This window comes from Elephas maximus, chromosome 5 (genome assembly GCF_024166365.1).
Source record: "Elephas maximus indicus isolate mEleMax1 chromosome 5, mEleMax1 primary haplotype, whole genome shotgun sequence".
NCBI classification, from domain to species: Eukaryota; Metazoa; Chordata; class Mammalia; order Proboscidea; family Elephantidae; genus Elephas; species Elephas maximus.
Window position 1 is genome coordinate 68,231,386 of NC_064823.1, and position 18,222 is coordinate 68,249,607.

General features: G+C 40.8%; 1 protein-coding gene and 1 long non-coding RNA gene across 6 annotated transcripts in view; one reads left to right on the forward strand and one right to left on the reverse strand.

Annotated features, from left to right (window-relative positions):
• Window positions 1-5,815: 5,815 nt before the first annotated feature.
• KLHL8 (kelch like family member 8) overlaps window positions 5,816-18,222 on the forward strand; it is a 64,173-nt gene continuing 51,766 nt past the window's right edge. For 3 of the 5 annotated variants that reach the window (XM_049885777.1, XM_049885775.1, XM_049885781.1), the window contains exon 1: window positions 5,816-6,021. The gene's annotated coding sequence lies outside the window, so the exon portion shown is untranslated. Of the gene's footprint in view, window positions 6,022-14,788; window positions 14,879-18,222 lie in introns of those variants that run through there. The other 2 variants (XM_049885780.1, XM_049885778.1) reach the window with 2 other exon arrangements.
• The window catches only part of LOC126076992 (uncharacterized), a 33,440-nt gene continuing 30,065 nt past the window's right edge, over window positions 14,848-18,222 (reverse strand). Inside the window, exon 3 of the long non-coding RNA XR_007517633.1 lies at window positions 14,848-15,060. This is a non-coding gene — a long non-coding RNA (uncharacterized LOC126076992). The remainder of the gene's footprint in view (window positions 15,061-18,222) is intronic.

Here is an 18,222-nt window from a genome sequence, read left to right on the forward strand (position 1 = left end):
CAAGTCCACAAGAGCCAAAATATGACCTTGAGTATATCCTACATGAATTTAGAGACCATCTCAAGAACAGATTTGATGCATTGAACACTAGTGACCGAAGACCAGATGAGTTGTGGAATGACATCAAGGACATCACACATGAAAAAAGCAAGAGGTCACTGAAAGGACAGGAAAGAAAGAAAAGACCAAGATGGATGTCAAAGGAGACTCTGAAACTTGCTCTCGAAAGTCAACCAGCTAGAGGAAAAGGAAGAATTGATGAAGTAAAAGAACTGAACAGAAGACTTCAAAGGGCGGCTGGAGAAGATGAAGTGTTATAATGACATGTGCAAAGAGCTGGAGATGGAAAACCAAAAGGGAAGAACGCACTTGGTGTTTCTCAAGCTGAAAGAACTGAAAAAAAATTCAAGCCTCAAGTTGCAATAGTGAAGGATTCTATGGGGAAAATATTAAATGACGCAGGAAGCATCAAAAGAAGATGGAAGGAATACACAGAGTCATTATACCGAAAAGAATTAGTCGATGTTCAACCATTTCAAGAGGTCGCATATGATCAGAAACCAATGGTTCTGAAGGAAGAAGTTCAAGCTGCTCTGAAGGCATTGGCGAAAAACAAGGCTCCAGGAATTGGTGGAATATCAACGGAGATGTTTCAACAAACAGATGCAGCACTGGAGGTGCTCACTCATCTATGCCAAGAAATATGGAAGACAGCTTCCTGGCCAACTGACTGGAAGAGATCCATATTTATGCCTATTTCTAAGAAAGGTGATCCAACCAAATGTGGAAATTATAGAACAATATCATTAATATCACACGCAAGCAAAATTCTGCTGAAGATCATTCAAAAATGGCTGCAGCAGTATATTGACAGGGAACTGCCAGAAATTCAGGCCAGTTTCAGAAGAGGATGTGGAACCAGGGATATCATTGCTGATGTCAGATGGATCCTGGCTGAAAGCAGAGAATACCACAAGGATGTTTACCTGTGTTTTATTGACTATGCAAAGGCGTTCGACTGTGTGAATCATAACAAATTATGGATAACATTGTGAAGAATGGGAATTCCAGAACACTTAATTGTGCTCACGAGGAACCTTTACATAGATCAAGAGGCAGTTGTTTGGACAGAACAAGGGGATCCTGATAGGTTTAAAGTCAGGAAAGGTGTGCTCTGGGTTGTATTCTTTCACCATACCTATCCAATCTGTATACTGAGCAAATAATTCAAGAAGCTGGACCATATGAAGAAGAACGGGGCATCAGGATTGGAGGAAGACTCATTAACAACCTGCATTATGCAGATGACACAACCTTGCTTGCTGAAAGTGAAGAGGACTTGGAACACTTACTAATGAAGATCAAAGACCACAGCCTTCAATATGGATTGGACCTCAACATAAAGAAAACAAAAATCCTCACAACTGGACCAATGAGCAACTTCATGATAAGTGGAGAAAAGATTGAAGTTGTCAAGGATTTCATTTTACTTGGATCCACAATCAACAGCCATGGAAGCAGCAGTCAAGAAATCAATACTCATTGCATTGAGTAAATCTGCTGCAAAGGACCTCTTTAAAGCGTTGAAAAGCAAAGATGTCACCTTGAAGACTAAGATGCGCCTGACCCAAGTCATGATATTTTCAATCACATCATATGCATGTGAAAGCTGGACAATGAATAAAAAAGATCGAAGAAGAATTGACACCTTTGAATTGTGGTGCTGGCGAAGAATATCGAATATACCATGGACTGCCGGAAGAACGAATAAATCTGTCTTGGAAGAAGTACAACCAGAATGCTCCTCAGAAGCAAGGATGGCGAGACTGCGTCTTACATACTTCGGACATGTTGTCAAGAGGGATCAGTCTCTGGACAAGGAAATCATGCTTGGCAAAGTATGGGGTCAGCAGAAAAGAGGAAGACCCTCAAAAAGGTGGATTGACAACGTGGCTACAACAATGGGCTCAAGCATAACAATGACTGTAAGGATGGCGCAGGACCGGGCAGTGTTTCATTCCATCGTGCATAGGGTCGCTGTGAGCCGGAAGCGACTCGACGACACCTAACAACAACATTCAGATATGGTCCTATTAAATGCATATTATATTAAATTTTACTTCTACACTTTTCTTTAGTGCACAGTTATTTTAAGCTGGTCTTGTTTTATTTTTCTAGGCGTACTTGCATGAAATTTGCAAATTACTAATGTTCTGAAGAGGATATTTTAAAATATGAAGAATTATTTATTTCTATTTCTGCTATGCAAAAAAAATAAGAAAATAGATTTTTTATTATTTTTATTGTGCTTTAAGTGAAAATTTACAAATCAAGTCAGTCTCTCATACAAAAACTTATATACACCCCGCTATGTACTTCTAGCTGCTCTCCCCCAATGAGACAGCACACTACTTCTCTCCACCCTGTATTCCCCATGTCCATTCAGCCAGCCTCTGTCCGCCTCCGCCTTCTCATCTGTCCTCCAGACAGGAACTGCCCACATAATCTCATGGGTCTACCTGAGCCAAGAAGCTCACTCCTCACCAGTATCATATTCTATCTTACAGTCCGTCCAATCCCTGTCTGAAGATTTGGCTTTGGGAATGGTTCCTGTCTTGGGCTAACAGAAGGTCTGGGGACCATGACCTCCGGGGTCCTTCTAGTCTCAGTCAGACCATTAAGTCTTGTCTTTTTATGAGAATTTGAGGTCTGCACTCTACTGCTGTCCTGCTCCATCAGGGATTCTCTGCTGTGTTCTCTGTCAGGGCTGTCATCGATTATAGCCGTGAACCATCTGGTTCTTCCAGTCTCAGGCTGATGTAGTCTCTGATTTATGTGGCCCTTTCTGTCTCTTGGGTTCATAATTACCTTGTTGGAAAAAAAAATTTTTTTTAATGAGATTTCATATTGAAATAGTCATTTTGGGGGTTTTACGTATGATGTTACCATAAAAAAAAAAAGGCTTGTTTCCAGAAATATCAATACAAACCTATCTGTTAATATTTATATATGTCCCAGATTTAAATTTATTCTGAGATAGATTCCCAGGTTTGTGAAAGCCTGACTTTGTTCTGGCAAAAGACACATTTAGGGGAATATTCTTCTTTAAAAACTTTTGTTTATCTCACTTGACCGACTACCCTCCCACATTTCACTGAGTTTGTTGAAATATACAGTTTCTTTCAACATCGTTTTTATTTGCAATGTTGATTAACTGCGAGTGCTTAGGTCAGTCAACTGCTTCGTTAGGTTTATAAACTACGGGTATGTATTTATAAACACAGGCAGTTTGTTATATCCTTTGTAGAGCACGGGGTGAAAGTGACACGAATAAAAGCAGCAAGCCTTTTTTCTTCCCTTTTCTTAAAAAAAAAACATAAACCCTAAGAACATTCACAGTGCAGGAGGGACTTGATGGGTATATAAAGAAACTAAATTCTGTAGTGCCACGGAATCAAAGTGATGGCAATTTCAGAGGTTTTTATGGGTTATCTTATCCAAAAACTTAAGGAGCCCTGGTGGCGAAAAAGTTAAGCATTAGGCTGCTAACTGAGAGGTCAACAGTTTGAACCTACTGGCCACTCAGTGGGAGAAAACACCTGGTGATCTGCTCCTGTAAAGATTATACCCTAGGAAACCCCATGGGGCAGTTCTACTCTGTCTTACAGGGTCTCTGTGAGTAGGAATCCACTTGACAGCACAAAACAACAACATGTAAAAACTTGTTTTGAGAACATTCGCTAGGCCCTGGCTTACTGTCACTGGACAGGTTAATACAGTTGGGTCCCCAGCCATCTCTCACTGCCTATGAGTGAGTTGGATCGGGAAGCATGTAGTTGCTGAACACTGGGAGTTGTTGTTGTTGTTAGCTACCGTTGAGTCAGTTCCAACTCATAGTCGCCCTATGTAGAGCAAGAAGGAAACACTGCCCAATCCACTTGTGGTATTTCTGTCATAGCAGCACTAGATAACCAAGACAGAATTTGGTACCGGTAGAGTGGAGTGCTGCTCTAACAGATACCTAAAATGTGGAAGCAGTTTTGGAATTGGGTAATGGGTGGAGGGTGGAAGAGTTTTAAAGTACTAATAGGAAAAGCTTAGATTGCTTTGATGAGACTGTTGGCAGAATTATGGACATCAAAGCCAGTTCTAGGAAGGGCTCAGAAGGAAATGAGCAGAGCTATAGAGAAAGCCTCTATGGTCTTAGAGAATACTCATGGCACTAGCAACAGAGTGGTTAGAAACGTGGATATTAAATGTGCCTCTGGTGAGGCTCTAAAATAAAATGGTGAACATGTAATTGGACTGTGGAGAAAGGGCAATGTATTTTATTCAGTGGCGAAGAACTTGTCTGAATTATGTTCAACTGGTGGAAAGTAGAACTTGTAAGTGATAAACTTGGGTATCTGGCTGATGAAATTTCTAATCAAGGTCTTAAAGGGGCCATGTGATTTCTCCTTGCCACTTACAGCAAAATGCAAGAGGAAAGAGGTGAACTTAAGAGTGAACTGTGCAAAAGGAAAACAAAACTTAAAGATTTGGAAAATTATGTTGTACAAACTAAGAACACATGTCCTAGAATGTTCACCAACAATGTGGCTACACAATCTTTTGTTGTTAAAGAGGTTAAGTCTGTGACTAACGGATCTAACTAACCACCTCAGCAGAAAACCCATCAGCTTAGACTGAGTGGACAGAGAAAGACCTAAAGGAAAGAATGCTGTTTGCCTCTTGGAATTCTATAGGCAGGAAACAGGCCAAGGGAGTTGCTCCTGTTTCCTCCAAGAAAGAAACGGATCATACCTGGAGAAGCTCCGAGATCAGCAGAACTGTAGAAAGGAGCACAGAAAGCAGGGCCTTCTTGGTTTCAACGGACAGGGCCATGTCTCCTGAATCTCAAAGGGTGGGGCCCCAGTCTCCTAGGTTTCAGAGAGTAGGATCTTCACCAACTTGGTCCTGGAGTGTGGGGACATTAAGGTGTGCCAGGGGGGTTGGGCTACTTGGTGCCCGTTCTGCCATTATACTTTGGAAACAGACAACTTATGTTCTAGATTTCACGGGTTCACAGATGGGTTTTGCCCCATAAATAAAATCTCATCCATATTTGATTTAGATGATTTCAGAAGATGAAATTTTGGACTTGGAGTTGACCCAAGACTTTTGATATGATGTGATGGGGTGACCGTTTTCCATGTGGGAAGAACATGAATGGGAGGGGGCAAAGGGTCGAATGTTATGGATTGAGTTACATTCCTCCAAAATGTGTGTTGTAAGTCCTAACCTCTATGCCTGTGGTTTGACAGTTGGAACCCACCAATAGCTCCTTAGAAACCCTATGGGGCAGTTCTGTTCTGTCCTATGGAGTGGCTATGAGTCCCACAGACCCTACAAGGTTTACGTCTGTAGTTATTTATAATCCCATTTGGGAAATGGATTGTCTTGTTAAGGAAGCCAGGTCAGTGTAGGGTATATCTTGAATCAATCTCTTTTGAGATAAAAAATAGAGTAAACACAAAGAAGCAAACAGAGATGGGGTGAGAAAGATGCCAAGCCTCATGGAGATCTCCAAGGAACCACGAAACAGAAGCCGAAGGGACAAGGACCTTCCCTCAGAGTTGACAGAGAGACCCAGACTTTCTCTAGACACAGCACCCTGAATTTGAATTCTAGCCCTCAAAACTGTGAGAAAATAAATTTTTGCTTTTTAAAGCCGAAAACATTGGGAATACTTATCCAAAACCACATTTCCCAGAATGCCATGCGCTGCCCTCGGCGCGCGCTCCTCGCCCCGCCCCGGGAGGTCGGGGCTCTCAGGGCTGAGGCGGTAGGACGCCGGGGACGCTAGGGCTGGCAGGGTCTCGGAGGCTGCGGCGCAGGAGGGCGCGCGTCAGTGGACTGCTTGTGCCGGGCTAGTGTAGCGCCGCTGGCCGGCAGCCTCTGGGCTTCCGGCAGTTGGGTAGCGTGGCTGAAACCTTGACGAGAACGGGAGGAACTGAGGGGACGGACGAACCCAGGATCGAGGTACCCTACGCCCATTCTCTCTCAGTCCGTCTTCCCTTTGTGCGGTTGCCTTCTCTGTGAGACCCTTGCGCCGCCCGCTCACACCGAGCCCTCCCTTCACCCGTGCTCCAAATCGTCAAGCCATCCGTGCTCGCGCCTTCAGCGCGGAGAAACTCGAGCCATCTGAGTTGCAACCCAGACTCCACACTGAAAGGGTCTGGGGCCCGGACAGCGAGAGCCGACTCCCCCATTCCACCCCTATCCAGTCTCTGTCGACCCGGTTGGCGGGAGGAGCGGGGTCACGTTCTCGGTGGGAACCCCAACCTATGGCTGTGTCAGCCTTGGCGGCAGTCCCTTTCGAAGAAGAGAGGGGCAGGCAGGGGCGTGGCGAGGGCCGGGGAGGGAGCAGGGGCGCGTGGCGCGGGGCTGGCGGCCTGCGGGGGCTGCGGCAGGTGTGCAGTCTCCAGGCGACGCTGCGCGGGTGCTTGCTGCCCGGCCCCGGGAGTGCTTTTGGCGCGGTGGTGGAGACCGTGTGACAGAGTGCCTCCTCTTATGACTCCAGAAACTGCAACCTTTTTCTAACCGCTCAGCTTCTCGGTGGAGTCGTTTTACTGTCACGGATGACAGCTCTATCTCCTTCCACTGTGTTCGGGGCATAATTAGCTGGCATGTCTTTTTAGAGAGGGCGATAGGTCTATGACACTGTGAGTTTTCTAGCCCAGGACTCATCCCGTACTGGACTTGCACGGTCGTAGCGTTTGGGCGCTAGGATTTGAAAAGCTTTTTATATTTTTTTCCTTCTTGGTATTGTTTAATCAGATACCTTTTCATAGCAAATTTAACTTTTCTCAATATTCCTGTTAATTTGTTTTAATTTCATAACTTTATTATTGTTCACTTTCCCTTATGTTAATGTTACCAGTTTGGGAAGATACTTTGGGAAAAGGTTTATAGAAAGAACCTAGGTTGACATAAGTGTTTTATCACATGGCTGCACTTTTTTTTCTCGTTGTTTTTCTCCTATATGATTTGATAGTTGTTAGACACTTGGTGCTTCTGCATTCCCGCTCTTCATGGAAATCTTCCTCCGTTAGCTCTTGTCCTGGCCTTGTCAGAGGCTAGACTTGGGTAAGCAGAGGACAGCTGCTAATTGTGCTGGCGCCTGGAAAGCTGCATGGCTGCGACTTTGCCATTGGCTGTTGCATTTCCTTTCCCCCCTACTTCCTGCTGGCACCCCACTTTAGTTTGTCAGTCAGTCTGTGACCCACTTCAAACTTTTAATTATACATTGACTTTAAGATACCAAATGGTATGAACATAATATAAAAAGAAATGTCTCAGGACACTGTAGTGAGCTGTATGGACATAACTTCATTTTCTTAATATTTAAACCTGTTAATTATTTTAGCATTTGATATGGTTACTACTGTTACCGTTTTTAAAGATAATATATCCTATAAATAATTGCAAGTTCTGTATCTTGGCAGGGAACTTAATTCACAGCCAGTGAGAGTTATTTTTTTTAAAAAACAGTATTTCCTTACTCATTGAGAAGAGAGGTAGATAAATTTTGACCCTTTTGTTTTATCAAGAACTTTTAAGAATTATGCAAATTGAAATGGATATTGTCATTGAAAAAAGACTAAAGGTATTTTGAACATCCTAAACAAGAATTCCAGATAGCTTTTTTGTTTACAAAATTGGATATTTAAAATTTTGGTTTCTTATATTTGAATTCTCAGCGAAGAGTCATTGATTTTTGTTTATTAAGAACTTGAAGAGATGAGGGAGAAGAGTATGTTTCCTAGAACAACAGAAAAGATCATGTTTTCCCATCCTAAAACTCATTGCTTGAGCATGTCTTCTCTTTTCTGGGATTTTTTTTTTTTTATGTTAACCAATGAAGCACAAGAAATGGAGCATTTAAAGAACATTGGTTTTTGTTTACTCGTGTCAAGGTTTTTAGACTTTTTCATCTGTTTACCTTCTTTGTTTTGAGGGGCTTTTGTGGAAGCATCAAGATGTAATAATATACTGAGCTCAGTTCTGGAACTAGACAACCCTGGATTAGAATCTCAGCTCTCTGCACATAAACTTCATGACTGTGGGCAAGTTATTTTCTGGGCCTCTGTTTCCTAAGCTATTAAAGAGGGATAAAAATAACACATACTTCTATCATCCCAGCATTATTGTGAAGATTATTATTATACGTGAAAACATTTTATAAACTGTGATGTATTATAATATTCGTTGATGTCACAGACCAAATGCTGTATTTTAAAATGCTGCTAGTACAGTTCGTTCTCTGGTGAATACTCCTTATGTAAATACCATCACACCTTTTTTTTTTTTTTTTTTTAAAGGGTTGGATGCACAAGAGCGTACATTGTCTGGTTATGAATGATTTAGTTGGTTCTTGTGAGTAAGATGTCAAATTATAGAAGACAGTCATAAGGACCTTAGGAATATTTCTATTTTATTTCACTGATTCTTAACCTGGATCTGTGGGTGTGTCCATGAATGGTCTTCATAACCAAAAAAAAAAAAAAAAAACGAAACCCAGTGCTGTCGAGTCGATTCTGACTCATAGCGACCCTATAGGTAGGACAGAGTAGTACTGCCTATTAGAGTTTCCAAGGAGCACCTGGAGGATTTGAAGTGCCGACCCTTTGGTTAGCAGCCATAGCACTTAACCACTACGCCACCAGGGTTTCCAGTGGTCTTCATAGGGCCTATGAACTCTGTGTCTCTGTGTGTATCTGTTCTTTTCTAGGGAGAAGACCCACAACTTTCAACATATGTTCAAAAGGGGCTCACCCTGCTCCCGAAAGAATTAAGAACCAGTAGCTTCAATTATCTAGTCAGGTTTCTTTATAGAAATTTTGGAGATTATTTTTAAAATTAGCTTTTTGGTAAAAAAAAATTAGTAATTTTTGAAGTACTGAGTGCCTGCTTTTCTTCCAGAACTAGGAGTTGATATTTATAAGGCAGTACCTCCATATAATAATAGTGCTGCTGCTTCTATCTAGAGATGACACCACTGATTGACCCATTATCATTAGGCAAATACTGCCCATGCCTCCCTCCTCCCCAGCTAGCCTCAGTGGGCAGCAGAATGCATAGTAAACAATGGTACCCTAATACGATCTAGCACATTAGAATATTACTTTGAAATGCTAAAAGATAATTTGGTTTGCTTCTTCTAAAATTTGGACATCCTTTATGTTTTTCTCAACAAGAAGGTATTTTATCTTCCCAACTTGATGGCCATACTTACATAGTAAGTCTGTTGCTATATAATGTTTCTTGTTCTATAGCACAGAGTTATGTTATTGTTGGGTGCCATAGAGTAGGTTCCAACTCAGAGAGAACCTGTGAACAACAGACTGAAACACTGCCAGGTCCTGTGTCGCCCTTAACAATTGTTGCTGTGTTTGAGCTCGTTGTCGCAGGAGCACAAAGTTATATTAAATACTAATTGATGATCACTTTGACTTTTAATATGGCTGGTTTGAAAAAAATACAGATATGTATGTTTTCAAGAAATACACACTTTGCTTATGTAGATTCAGCAGGTTATAATTTGTGATTTTAATTAATGACTTTTAAAATTAATCTTATTTGTATTTTGGGAATTTCAGAATTAGATTAGAATTCAAAGTTTGCGTTCTTGTAAATAGAGTTTGGAAGTAAGCTATATCAAACTGCCCTATTTTCCTTGTGTAGCGATAGGTTGCTGGACTATACAGGTTTACAGTGTGAAGTCAACTGATGTTTCTGGATCAATTACTGGTAGCATTCACAAGGCTTGTGAATAAGGTGGATCCAGTGATGTGAATGAATCTGTCCAACAGAGTAATGTTGTCTTTTTCCTTGCCATCTTTTTTTTCCCCAAAATATTGGTCAGTATTTTCATTTGAAATCTGAATGCTCTTCAGGGTTCAAGGTTCTAAATCAGTACTCGGGGATTTATAGAGTAAAATAGTAGAACTGTAGTTGGCTCTCTAGACTTGCTTTTTATGAAAATAGTCTGAGAGGTCTGTATAGATCTCAAAGATCACTTAGAAACGAATGCCAGTATTATATATGAATAAAAGATAAGTCACTGTGCTACATTATTAGTTATTTTAATAAATAACTTTAATAATGAAAGTTTGAGACACATTAATTGAATATGGAATTAATCTCAGCAAAAGTTTTACCTAAAAAAATGCTATCATTTTAAGAATATCAGTGATTTTATATGTATTCTTCTACTTTTGGACTTTAAAAAATTTGAAAACATTCCCTGTATGGGGAATATATTACTAATACTTTTATTTCAGTTTGTATTAAGTCTTTATAGATAGGCAGCCTCCCATATGGAGATACAGTTCATGCCACCTTTGGCCTAATGGAGAGAGCTTGGACTTTGTAGTTAGACAAGCCTATGTTTGAATCCCAGCTTCTTGCTAGTTAGTAGTTCTGTAGGAGTCCCTGGGTGGTGGAAATGATTACCTTAAGTGCTCCACTACTAGCAGAAAGTGTGGTTTGAACCCACCCAGAGGTGCCTCAGAAGACAAGCCTGGTGATCTGCTTCCAAAAGGTCACAACCTTGAAAACCCTGGGGAGAGCAGTTCTTCTCTGCACACACCATGAGTTGGAACTGACTCGATGCCAGCTACCTATGAGCTTCAGTATCTACATCTGTAAAATAGGAGTAATGTCTCTTTGGGTTGTTCCGAGGATTGAAATAATAAATGTAAAGTGTCTAATTAAGTAATAGTAACTACTTATATAGCATTTATTATATGCCAGACAGTTTATTAACTGAGAGGTTGGCAGTTTGAATGCACACAGAGGTGTTTAAGAAGAAGGGCCTGGTGACCAGCCCAAAGGTTACTGTTTCGAACCCACCCAGAAGGCTCTGAGGAAGAAAGGCCTGGCAACCTGCTTCCATATATATCATAGCCAAGAAAACCCTATGGAACAGTTCTATTCTGTAACATATGTGGTCGCCATGAGTTGGAATCCACTCAGCCGCAATGAGGCTTTTTTTTTTTTTTAATTAAAAAAAAACAGTGGGAAGACAGGGTAATATAAGGAATCCTCATTTTTTGCTATTAAAAAAGCAGTTGCGGTCAAGTTGACTCTTAGCAACCCCATATGTGTTAGAGTAGAACTATACTCCATGGAGTTTTCAATGGCTGGCTGAAGAGATTGCCAGGCCTCTCTTCTGAGGCACCTCTGGGCCAACTTGAACCTCCAACCTTTTGGTTAGCAGCAGAGTGCATTAACTTTTGCACCATTCAGGGACTATTAAAAAAAAAAAAAACACAAACCCACGGCCATCGAGTAGAATTCCGATTCATAGAGGCCCTGTAGGAAAGAGTAGAACTGCCACATAAGGTTTCCAAGGCTGTAATCTTTATGGAAGCAGACTGCCACATCTTTCTCCTGCAGAGCAGCTGGTGGGTTCGAACCACCAGCTTTTTGGTTAGCAACTGATCACTTAAGCACTACACCACCGAGCCCCTAAAAAATGCATCCTATATGCTGGTTACTATAAAGTGTATTTTATTTTTCCTGAGAAAAAGTTTGTTGGAGGACTGTGTTCTTGACCAAACGCTCAGGATCACATAATTTATAAAGTAATCCAAAAACCCAAACTCGCTGCCATCAAGTTGATAGAGTCCATTTATTGAATGCTTACTGTGTACTAGATATGGGGCTAAGTACATATATTGCTTCATTTTCATCTTCACAACAACCTTACAAGAAAGCTGTGGTGCAGAGTGATTTTAAGTGATTTGCCCAAGGTTGTTGTTGGGTTCCATAGAGTTGATTCCAACTTATAGTGACCCCATGAGACAGAGTAGCACTGCCCTATAGGGTTTCCTCAGCTACAGAAGCAGATCACCAGGTCTTTCTCCTATGGAGCTGCCTAGTGGGTTTGAACTGCCATCCTTTGGGTTAGCAGTGTGGCGCTTAATCTGTGCACCACCAGAGCTCCTTGCCCAAGGTTACACAGAATCCCAAAACTGTCTCTGAAGTCTCTGGTATTGACCACTAGTTTATGTGCCTTGTGTTAGATAGGGACAACAAATTTTTCTAAAAAAAAAGGCAACAGCTTCTATAATTTTAAATAGAAAAAAAGTACTCTCATAGTTTAGAACTAGAAGAAAATTTAGTGATTAAACCCAGGGTCAGCAACTACTGCCCATAGGCCAGAGCCAGTTAGCCTGCTGACTGTTTTTATAAATAAAGTTTTATGGGAACGCAGCCACACTCATTTGTTCATGTATCGTCTGTGGCTGCTTTCACATTAAAAGTCATAGTTGATTGTGACAGAGATTATGTGGCCCACAAAGCCTAAAATACCTACTATCTGGCCCTTTATAGAAAAAGTTTGCTGAACCCTGACCTAGAACAATGCTGTTTTTTTATGAAATGAAGAAACAGAGACTCAGATTAGGTAACTTCCTGTCATAGATTGAATTGTTTCCCCCCAAAATATGTGTCAACTTGATTAGTTTTCCCAGTATTGTGTCCTTGTCCTCCATTTTGTGATTGTAATTTTATGTTAAAGAGGATTAGGGTGGGATTGTAACACCCTTACTAAGGTCACATCCCTGATCCAATGTAAAGGGAGTTTCCCTGGAGAGAAGAGGAAAGGGAAGCGAACAGAGAGGGGGGACCTCATACCACCAAGAAAGAAGCACTGGGAGCAGAACGTGTCCTTTCAATACAGGGTTCCTATGCAGAGAAGCTTCTAGCGTAGGAGGAGACTGATGAGAAGGACCTTCCTCCAGAGCCAAGTGAGTGAGAAAGCCTTCCCCTGAAGCTGACGCCCTGAATTTGGGCTTCTGGCCTACTAGGCTGTGAGAGAATAAACTATTTGTTAAAGCGACCCACTTGTGGTATTTCTGTATAGCAGCACTAGATAACTAAGACACTTCCCTATAATGTAATGTAGCTAGTTAAAATTCAGTTTTCCTGACACACAACTGTCATTTCTGCTATATAAAAAAATGCTACCTCTTTTTAAAGTCCTATAAAATCAATAGGTGTACCATATGATCATTATATAAGGGATTCAAAGTACTATAAAATGTTTATAGTATATAAGAATGTTTAACCTAGGTAAAGCAGACATACTCGCTATATGACAGTAAACATTTAATTATTTCTCTTTCCTTCTTAGAATTTGAAAAGCTTTAGGAATATAATTTGTATGTCCCATGCCTTAAAGCTCTGTGACCTACTATCTTAGTTGTCTAGTGTAGCTGTAACAGGAATACCACAGGTGAGTGGCTTTAAGAAACAGCAGTTTATTTTCTCCCAGTTTAGGAGGCCAGAATTTCAAATTTGGGGTGCTGGCTGTAGGGGAAGGCTTTCTTTCTCTGTTGGCTCTCGGGGGGGGTCCTTACTCCTTGGCTGCTTGGTGATCTTCATGTGGCATGGCGTCTGTCTTCTCCCATCTCTCTTTGCTCCTCTGTCCTGATCTGCTTTTTTTAATATATTTCAAAGGTGATTGGCTTAAAACACACCCTACAGTAATATGGCCTCTTTAATATAACAAAGAAAACCCATTCCTAAATGAAATTGTAACCACAGGTATAGGGATTAGGATTACCAATGATTGTGGTGGTGTAGGACCAGGCAGTGTTTCATTCTGTTGTTCATGAGGTCGTTACGAGTCAGAACTGACTCGACAGCACCTAGCAACAACAAATAGGGATTAGGATTTACAACACATATTTTGGGGCGGGGGGGACACGATTCAATCTGTAACACCCACTTCGAATTTGGGTTTTCTTATTTTCCTTCACAGACTTCCTTGTAATTTTATGTATCCTCTACAAACTTCCTTGTAATAAATAGAGGCTTTTGCAATAATTTTATTAATTGATTCCAAAACAGCACTTGCACTATCTTGCAGTTAGAAACTTGGACCATATACGTATTTGCAAATTAAGGATCATACAGGTTGTATCCAGGTTTTTCTACTTGCCATTACATCATCAGTGGAGGTTTTAAAGCAGTGAAGTAATGATATCAGATTTGTGTCTGGAGACAGTAACAGGCAGCAGTAAAGGTGTATTGGTGAGGGAAGAGGTTGTTAGAAGATGAGGGGGGCTGTACTAAAGTGGTGTGGCTGGAGAAGCAAAGCCAGACAATTTCAGAAGTAGAATGTATGAGACTTGGTTATAGTTGGATAGGGTGGAATGGGAACTTTGAGCACATGTGGGGTAAGATGTCACGTTCAGACAGGAGCCTTCTTGACTACTCAGGCTGGTTTAAATTCTCCCATAAATCTTTGTATCCTGGTGCTGTCAAGTCAATTCCAATTCATGGTGACCCTATAGGAGGGAGCAGAACTGCACCTATAGAGTTTCCAAGGAGTGGCTGGTGGATTCGAACTGCCAGCCTTTCGGTTAGCAGCCAGAAGAGCAGCCAAGCTGTTAACCACTGTTGCCACCAGGATTCCATTACTGCTTTTACTGTATTATTATTATCCGTTTTTGTCTTGCCTCTAGATGATTCAAGCTCCTTAATGGTAGGAATTACTATGTCATATCTTATTCATTTTTTTGGACTTAGATAAATCTTTAGATAAAGATTTTAAAAAATAAAATTATTCATATACATACATTAAAAAAAGGAAAATACAAGGAATAGATGAGTTAAAGTATTCCTAAAACTTCTTAGCTTTTGGAGTCTGACTCATTTGAGGCAGTTTTTATCCCAGAGCCATTGACGTCTTTGTTTTTCCATTTAGCATAATCTCCTAGTCCTTCAAGAGCACTGATGGTGCAGCCTTTCTTAGGAGTGCCCTGTCATCTTCTGAGGGATTTTTTGTTAAGCTGCCAACACCATTCGTCAAGTTTTGATGCAGGTACTTACTTGTTGTGTGATAGTCATTCCTGGGCATGTATCTTAGTAGCAGAACATAACACAGCCTCATTTATTATGGTGTCTTTCTTCCTTGAGTTCCATAAAGTAGTGCTTTTCAAACTCTCTGGTGAAAACAGTGGTTTGTGGACCAATACTTTTGTAAAACACCACAAAAATAAATTACTAGAAAAATGAAATTAGAAAAAAAAATACAAAATACAAACGTCAATTTTGATTATTAGATTCAACTGACATAAAATTACTTCATCAAGTATAACTTTGCTATATAAGTTTCTGGCTAAAGCGGTAGACTGCTAACCAAAAGGTGGGCAGTTTGAAACCACCAGCGGCCCTGTGGGAGAAAGATGTGGCAGTCTGCTTCCTTAAAGATTTACAGCCTCGAAAACCCTTTGGGGTCACTATGAGTTGGAATCAACTCAACAGCAGTGGGTATAAAAAAAAAAAAAACCGAAACCACACCCACTGCCATCAAGTAGATTTGCATCTAAACACCAGTTTTTTTTTTCTGATTATTATTTTTTTTAATTGGGATTTAGGTGAAAGTTTACAGAGCAAATTAGTTTCTCGTTAAACAGTATACAAATTGTTTTGGGCTAAACATTGTTTTTTTGTACTTACCTCATTGCCCAAACGAAAACCAGACACACTGCTGTTGTCATAGCGACCCTATAGGACAGAGTAGAATTGCTACATAGGATTTCCAAGGCTGTAAATCTTTATGGAAGCAGACTGACGTACCTTTCTCCGGTGGAGCAGCGGGTGGGTTCATACCACTGACCTCTCGGTTAGCAGCCAAGTGCTTTAAGCACTACGCTACCAGGGGTCCTTTACCTTATTGCAGACCTGTAAAAATCCATTTGTGAACCAGACCCCATTTTGAATTGCATATTACCATAAAGCACTTGATTTTTTTTTAATACTTTATTTTTTTGAGTAATTTTAGGTTTACAAAAAAACTGTGCACAAAATACAGAAAGGTCTCATGAGCCCCTCTATCCCCTGCACACAGCTTCTCCTGTTATTAACATCTCGCATTAGTATGGTACAGTTGTTAAAACTGATGAACCAATATTAACCAAAAAAACCAAACCTGTTGCCATCAAGTCAATTTTGACTCATAGCCACCCTACAGGACAGAGTAGAACTGCCCCATAGGGTTTCCAAAGAGCGCTTGGTGGATTTGAACTGCCAGCCTTTGGGTTAACAGCCATAGCTCTTAACCACTACACCACCACCAGGGTTTCTGAACCAATATTAGTACATTATTATTGCAAATACCTTCTTTCACCAACATAAACGGCATCTATACACATGGACCTGACCAGATGGAACACACAGAAATCAAATTGACTACATCTGTGGAAAGAGACAATGGAAAAGCTCAATATCATCAGTCACAGCAAGGCCAGGGGCCAACTGTGGAACAGACCATCAATTGCTCATATGCAAGTTCAAGGTGAAACTGAAGAAAATCAGAGCAAGCCCACGAGAGCCAAAATATGACCTTGAGTATATCCTACATGAATTTAGAGACCATCTCAAGAACAGATTTGACGCATTGAACACTAGCGACTGAAGACCAGAAGAGTTGTGGAATGACATCAAGGACATCACACATGAAAAAAGCAAGAGGTCATTGAAAAGACAGGAAAGAAAGAAAAGACCAAGATGGATGTCAAAGGAGACTCTGAAACTTGCTCACGTACATCGAGGAGCTAAAGCAAAAGGAAGAAATGATGAAGTAAAAGAACTGAACAGAAGATTTCAAAGGGTGGCTCAAGAAGACAAAGTAAAGTATTATAATGACACCTGCAAAGAGCTGGAGCTGGAAACCAAAAGGGAAGTACACGCTTGGCTTTTCTCAAGCTGAAAGACCTGAAAAAAAATTCAAGCCTCGGGTTGCAATAGTGAAGGATTCTATGGGGAAAATATTAAACAATGCAGGAAGCATCAAAAGAAGATGGAGGGAATACACAGAGTCATTATACCAAAAAGAATTAGTCAATGTTCAACCATTTCAAGAAGTAGCATATGATCAGGAACCAATGGTTCTGAAGGAAGAAGTCCAAGCTGCTCTGAAGGCATTGGCGAAAAACAAGGCTCCAGGGATTGATAGAACAGCAATTGAGATGTCTGAACAAATGGAGGTACTGCTAGAGGTGCTCACTCGTCTGTGCCAAGAAATATGGAAGACAGTTTCCTGCCCAACCAACTGGAAGAGATCCATATTTATGCCTATTTCTAAGAAAGGTGATCCAACCGAATGTGGAAATTATAGAACAATATCATTAACATTACACGCAAGCAAAATTTTGCTGAAGATCATTCAAAAATGGCTGCAGCAGTATATTGACAGGGAACTGCCAGAAATTCAGGCCAGTTTCAGAAGAGGACGTGGAACCAGAGATATCATTGCTGATGTCAGATGGATCCTGGCTGAAAGCAGAGAATACCAGAAGGATGTTTACCTGTGTTTTATTGACTATGCAAAGCCATTTGACTGTGTGGATCATAACAAATTATGGATATCACTGTGAAGAATGGGAATTCCAGAACACTTAATTTTGATCACAAGGAACCTGTACTTAGATCAAGAGGCAGTTGTTCGGACAGACTTACTGCATGGCTTAAAGTCAGGAAGGGTGTGTGTCAGGGTTGTATTCTTTCACCGTACCTATTCAATCTGTATGCTGAGCAAATAATCCGAGAAGCTGGACTGTATGAGAAGAACGGGGCATCAGGATTGGAGGAAGACTCATTAACAACTTGCATTATGCAGATGACACAACCTTGCTTGCCGAAAGTGAAGAGGACTTAAAGCACTTACTAATGAAGATCAAAGACCACAGCCTTCAGTATGGATTGCACCTCAACATAAAGAAAACAAAAGTCCTCACAACTGGACCGATGAGCAAGCAACATCATGATAAACAGAGAAAAGATTGAAGTTGTCAAGGATTTCATTTTACTTGGATCCACAATCAACAGCCATGGAAGCAGCAGTCAAGAAATCAAAAGACTCATTGCATTGGGTAAATCTGCTGCAAAGGACCTCTTTAACGTGTTGGAAAGCAAAGATGTCACTTTGAAGACTGAGGTGCGCCTGACCCAAACCACGGTATTTTCAGTTGCATCATATGCATGTGAAAGCTGGACAGTGAATAAGGAAGACTGAAGAAGGATTGATGCCTTTGAATTGTGCCATGGCAAAGAATATCAAATATACTGTGGACTGCCAAAAGAATGAACCAGTCTGTCTCGGAAGAAGTATAACCAGAATGCTCCTTAGAAGCAAGGATGGTGAGACTGCATCTTACATACTTT